At 38.7% G+C, this 6,847-nt stretch overlaps 1 non-coding gene across 1 annotated transcript; it reads left to right on the top strand.

Moving 5' to 3' along the window:
* Window positions 1-4,706: 4,706 nt before the first annotated feature.
* On the top strand, window positions 4,707-4,778 carry Trnat-cgu. The gene has a single exon. It is a non-coding gene; the product is annotated as a tRNA-Thr (tRNA).
* The last annotated feature ends 2,069 nt before the right edge of the window (window positions 4,779-6,847 follow it).

Here is a 6,847-nt window from a genome sequence, read left to right as displayed (position 1 = left end):
ATAGATCCCATAGGAACTAGGGGAGTTGAATAGTACGGATGCAGTCCACATTCGTCCGAATTGTTTAAGGAGTCACATCAACCCCGCTCAGGTCCGAAACTTGGACGGAGCAGAGGGCGAATTTGCCCTGGGCCGCAGATTTCAGGGAGAGGCAATATTTGAAAAGTTTATTTCTTTAAAGTTACTTAATTTTTCTTACTAAATTATTTTACAATAATTATTAATTTATAAATTATTAAACACAATACTTAGTATATATGGTATAAGCCATCTCTCGATTGCATAGTCTTAACGCTAGCCTCTCGATATAATAGGTCACGAATTCCAGTGGTGCAGCGAGGGGGGGTCTTGGGGGATAAAACCCCCCTCAGAGCTCACAGAAATGTTTAAGTTAAATCTATTTTACTTAATTGGATTAATATTGCTAATAGAATAGTGTGAGGATTAATAAAATGCCCCTAAGAAGGCCGTAAAAATCACCATTTTGAACCTTTTATCTTAATTTTTTCCGGCGGAAGGCCTCCGCACTTCCCGCTAACCCTGGCGGGTATGCAACACTCCAAGCACCCCAGTATTAGTTGCTCCTGAAACCCCCCTAGCCTTAATTCCTAGCTGCGCCCCTGACGAATCCAACCCCTCTATGGAGCGCTAGCAGCTCCATAGCAATGACTGCCTTGTAGTGAAAAATCGCTGTTCGTGCATAGTGAGCCTTCATCAAGAACGGAATAATAATAATTTTTCACCCACAAAATGTTGGTTGAACAGACTGGTAACATCAAAGGAGTAGCTTCAGGTGGTCTCCAAGGTCATAAGACCAGAATCATCTCATGGGATCATTTTAGCATTAATTCCGAACTTCGGTCAACTTTATGATGACGAAGGTAAAATAATTCCATGCTAAAAAATGAAACAAAATAAATCTAATTCTTCAATTCATGAGTATACTATCATGAGAATAACAATAAAATTCTCAAACGATTGCGGATAGCTGTCATTCATTAACTCAGCGACATTGCTCGGATAAGATAATATCCCTGATATCGTGCAGGTACTTGACTCTATATAGAACTTAAAACGTGCTAGATAAGATTTCATGGAACAGGAAATGAGGAGAAATGTCTCAATCGTAAACACTTACGCATTTCCGGTGCTTGAGGGAAACGATCCAGCGATAGTATATATTAGCTGAGGAAGCATTGATGATTCATTTGGAAATGATGGCATCGAAGATATTACATGGCGTCAACGGCCAAAGTCCAGGTGTATTGTATGCTCATAATATAAAGGTAAGTTTTTACGAACTTATCTCCGGCGGTGTGGAAGCCACAAATTTTTCACCACCTCAGAAATCCACTGAAAATTGAAAATGAACAAAAAAACACATTAAGATTAAGTAATAGATGTGTTACTGTGTTCCAACATTTAAATATAAAATCCTCGATATTTGAAACGACTCAGAGTACCTCGTATAATGGATACTTTTAATCCCAAAGGGTAATCACTAGCTGGGGCAGATTAAGAGAAAGCTCAAGGGGGGCGCAAAAGATATCTTGAGCTACCTTTACTTTTATCGCAATAAAAAAATCGAGTCACATCCAAAGTTTAAGAAATATTTATTTAAACTGATTATACACATAGATAAAACAATGTCATTTTATGATATAAAAAATTTACAATTTTAATTTTGTTATGTTCGGAAATGCGGGCGGCCCCTTAAGGGGTGGAGGGCCCCCTCCATATGTACTCCACTGATTACTAGTAGACCTATAAAAAGCATTTATTGTCTGTCACTAAACCTAATAACGAGTTCAAGGATAATCTATCATAGATTCTCTTCCCAAGACTTCTGAATTACTTATCTCTCCTTCGTTATTGAGCCTAGTGATATATAGACAAGGCTAATCAACTCTAAAAGATGAAATAAATTCACGAGATACGAATATGAACCCTTAAAGTGCTGTGGAAAATGAAAAATGGTTACCTATCTAAAATTACATAGAAATCTCAATGCAAATAAAAAGAATCCTTTCCGATCCTATTATTCGCTGAAACTTAAAGAAGAAATGAAACTGTATGCAATGGAATTCAATTCATTTAATTCTAAACTTGATGATCGAAGATTATAAATACTGGAAACATCCCGTATGCTGTTTATTAATAGACTTTCGACAAGTAATCAATCTGTACGTTTACTGTCCATCTCCCAGCCTACCAGTCACACCAAATGCTCTATGCTTTAAAATCACCAACATATATAATCAGGGTCATTTTACACCCGTGACAGAAATATAACCAATAATTCACTTATGACACAATAATGCCGTGAATACTTATTCAGCGAGTATGTACAAATAAATGTTTTTAAATTATTTCATAACTCGATAAGGGGCAAAAAATCGAGCGGTGAGAACGTTCGGTGTAATATGATTTCCTCATTATTAAAACAGCAAAATTTGAGAAAAATAAAACTAGTATTTACCTGAATACGAGGTGAAAGCCCCTCTTTAGTTAAGTGAGGCTAACTCCTAGATTTGGTCCACCTTGAGCCAGAAAACCACGGCTAAGAGCAGGGGCGGATCCAGGATTTCTTTCTGGGGGGGCACAAGTAAGGCTGTATCCAGGATTTTGTTCTGGGGGGGGGCACAAAGATACCTCGTAATACAAAACGAACGCAATGATAGTGGGACCGTATTGAAAGTCTTGCATATTTTTAAGGGTCTGGGGGGGGGCACGTGCCCCCGTGTCCCCCCCCTAGATACGCCTATGGCTAATAGAGTCATCAGAAACGCGTAAAGTCCCACCTTAAAACTGGCTTCCCTACCATATCCACCATTCTTTTGGATTAAAAAAAAAGTAGTGCACTTCGGATACAATGAGCGCGGTAACAAGTCACGTCTGCCTGCACTTCAGTCGAACGGAGCCAGAGACCGTTCTTTGCGACTCCCAGCATGCCTTTCTCAACGCACCTCTTCTCCCTGGCGTGAGACTGACGAGTTCCGGAATTCGACACCTAAGCTCTTGGACGAGTAGAAGCCCCGCCGCTGAATGCAATATTTCACTCCGCCATACACCATCGTCGCACTCAATAGTTGCCATCCACGTTCCCACTTGCATCGCCGAAATATTAAGCAAGAGACGCAGTGTGTGCTAATGAGCTGTAACAAAAGAAGTTCGCAAATGGCAAGACCATATGGAGAGGAGTTGGAGGAGGTGGGATCTTCGGGTCTCACCCTTGAAACGTTTTGGAGTCTTAAAGTGTACCCTTCCAAATGAGACCCCCCCAATTTTTTTCCTGCTACCGCCCTCGCAAGAGGAGCTGAACACGACCATAAGGGGAGGAAAAAAAGGAATGGTACTTGAGATATTTACTTACTTTTTAAATAAATATGCTTAGAGTAATTGGATTCAACTATAAATCACTCAGCATAATATTAAATTTACCAATTACCTAAATATATCAATGAACCATTACCTAAAAATGACAAAGATGTGAAACAATAAGCGCTAAGAAAATTTGCTCATGGATAGTAAATTGGGCTTCAAGTATAATGTACTTTCCCCAAATATTGTATGCACCTATTGAGGCATTTTAGCAGTTCCCATTTCTATCCTTACGATGAAGGAAGAGAATGTGAGATGATCGTAAAGTACAGCGCGAAAAGCAGGCGGAAAGCTACTTGAAGGAGAAGCATAATTCCACCAGATTTCCAATCCTTTCTGCTATTTCCTTTTTTCGCAGCGATAAAAACCCCACCTTTCAGCCGTAGCGACAAATTCAGGCAAGGGGCTGTTCCATCTCCCAAAGCATGTTTGAGATATTTCCATTCCGCTTGCTACCATGGGGAGCATAATGATACCTCATCCTACGCACATCCCTATACCTAATAGTTGAGTAGTATTCCGGGCCGTAATAACAATATTCTTAGAATACATTTTCTAGACTGTTAAATACAATGAACTCAGACCTAGATGATGCTTATATATAGGTATATATGAGCTGTAAATCAATTATTGGCAAGGTTTTCCACGATTTACCTGATGCGAAAATTCTCTAAAGTTACTTTAATTTTCACTTTAAAATATTCACATATCGTCCGTGGCTCTCATTACGGATTGACTTGCAGCCGCACTTGATCTTTAAGTTATTAAATTATTTTAACGATATTAGTAAACAATAATTATCAAGTTATGTACAATGGAAGAATAATCTTAATAAAAACTCTTAATAGCAAACATTCGGTGTGTGATTTCAACAACTATTACATCTTTTTTAAAATTGCTTACGAGGTATGTATTATATACTATTGGTGGGGCGCTGGAGAGGAGAAAACTAACCTTTTCCCCCTGTCAAACTCCTAGTTTCGACCCTGCACTCATTTCTTAATACTGGACTACAGTAATGCTACGACGAATCATAGTCGACCTACATTTATATCTAATTTGTATGTGACTCAAAATGCTGTGACTAGAATAATGTACGCAGGATATGAGGGGGGTTCGCCTACGGAGGGGGTATCTTTGTCTAAAGCCTTACGAGTGACAAAGTACGACTGCACAATGTTCAGTCCGCATGGCTCTGCACATAGAGTCAAGTATCTGTTCATATGGAACTTGCACTGGGGTGTGTGTGCCGCCAGCAATAAGGGTGCCACGTTGGCAAACAAAAAGGAAAAATTCTCTATCAGTTGCCAGGTTTACACCAACAAGCCTCTTTAGCTCAGTGGTAGAGCACTGGTCTCGTAAACCAGGGGTCGTGAGTTCAATCCTCACAGGAGGCATTTTTTGCGTTACGGAAGAAGATGAAAAAAAATTAATTCTTGATCGAGGTATGCAGAAACTATTTTTCCCTGTCAATATGACATAATTGACCCGAAAGTTGCCGCAAATTAAAGAAAGTAGGGGGATTATTATTCTTTGATAATTCACAATTCTAAAGTGACAATTGGAAAGTCTTTAAAAATGCAAGAAATCGTCCCGGGAGACAATTTGAGCAAATTATGGGTGACATTTCGGACAATAAGGACGTGAACTATAATCGGAGAGCTTAATATTCCAACTTATTTCGTAAGTATAATAATTTAATTATAATTATCCTTAGATAAACTACTCTTTGTAATTTCATGATCATTTTATGCCTCAAAAATAATACATTGGTAAATAGTATCGCGTATTACGGGCAAGGAAATGGATATAGACTTTAGGGAAATGAATTCGGTTTTTCGGATATAGACTTCGGAAATGAATTCAGAGAAAAAAAATTCGGTTAAGCTAATCCAGAACTGTAATAGATGCAACTAATAGTGTACGCTTCCAAATGAGGCCCCTCTCCAGAACTTTTGCATGCCACCGCCTTCGTAAGAGGAGCTGAACACAACCAATGGAAAAGGGAGGAACTGCTTGGATAAAAATGCTAACAGAAATTGGCTTTAACTATAAATCAGACAGTATAATATTATATTTAACAATATTAAGCATAGCCTAAAATTAAAAAAAATTGAAACGGTGCATTTTCCTTTATAATCAAACACACTAATAACGGAATCACTTAAATCAAAAGTGCATCATCGTCTGTGTAAGAACAGTATCTAAATCGATAATTCAAACCAGCCGCCCAGTAAAAGCACTAATATACAGGTAGTGATATAGCTAGAATTCACAACAGAACAGTTGTAAACAGAAATAACCCTTGGTATTTTCATCTCTCTAACAATTTTAGTACAATGAATCCTGATACTTTAGACAGAAGAAAGCAGCGCCGCCCACAGACTTCTTGTGGCCCGGGACAGTCTGCTCCATCTGGGCGGCCCTGGAAGAAACAAGGTATCAGAAAATCAAGGTATCCCAGCAATTGCCGTAATTAAATTGAACCTCGATCAAATACTATGATCACACTTCTGTTTTTCTACTCCCCTTTTTAGTTGCACAGTTCAGCAATATTAATTTCCACAAATATATTCAACGTATTCTCCAATTTTAAGGAAAAATAAGGCTGGTAAACAATCTTTAGACTCGCCCCCTCCAAAATTTCTCCGGGATTAGATTCCCGCATTGTTTAAAAATAGGCATGAGTAATTTTTCGAGTCCCTCCGGAGAAGTCTCATGGGCATATTCAAAAACTTCGCCAAGTTTCCTTCCCATTTGACACTTGCCGTGGAGAAAGAGAGGAAAAATAAGATCGAGAATAAACCGGGTGGGTGGGTAACCAACCAACCAAGGTCGCGCGCGGGAGGGCGTGGCGAATAACACCCAAACACTCGCTTATTAATAAATAATGCGAACTTCCGCCAGGGGTATATTTTTGAACCCTCTAATAAGGTGCTCGCTCGGCGTAGAGGATGGTCATGGGCGGGTATTAAATGTATTTACGGTCTACTCACCGAAGTGAAAAAAATGGCAAGGTTGGATGCCTGCTCGAAGGTGAATTTGAGGGAGTCCATAGTACACACAAAATGCAAACGAGAATATTACTAACAAAAAAGTATATTACATACAAAATGTATAGTACAGACAAAATACATAGTACGTACAAAATACGAATACAAAAAAATCGTGAAAATTGTCAATCAGTTTGCTAATTTAATTCATAAAGCCTCTTTATCTCAGTAGTAGAGCACTGGTATCGTAAATAAAGAGTCGCGAGAACAATCCTCAGAGGACACTTTTTTGGGCTAGTGAGGGCAAGAAAATATTTCTAAATTTTTGATCGATTAATAATTAAGTAATTGTACGTGTATGTACATATTACTCCGTGAGACATGTTATGGGTGTTTGCTAGCGGGTGATAGTCACTAAAATGCATGACAGAGTATGCTCCAAAATGGATACAATTTCCACATTTTCACGCATG

This window comes from Ischnura elegans, chromosome 2, assembly GCF_921293095.1.
Source record: "Ischnura elegans chromosome 2, ioIscEleg1.1, whole genome shotgun sequence".
Classification (NCBI taxonomy): Eukaryota; Metazoa; Arthropoda; class Insecta; order Odonata; family Coenagrionidae; genus Ischnura; species Ischnura elegans.
Note: the sequence above shows the minus strand (reverse complement) of the source record. Positions and strands in the feature narration are given on the sequence as shown.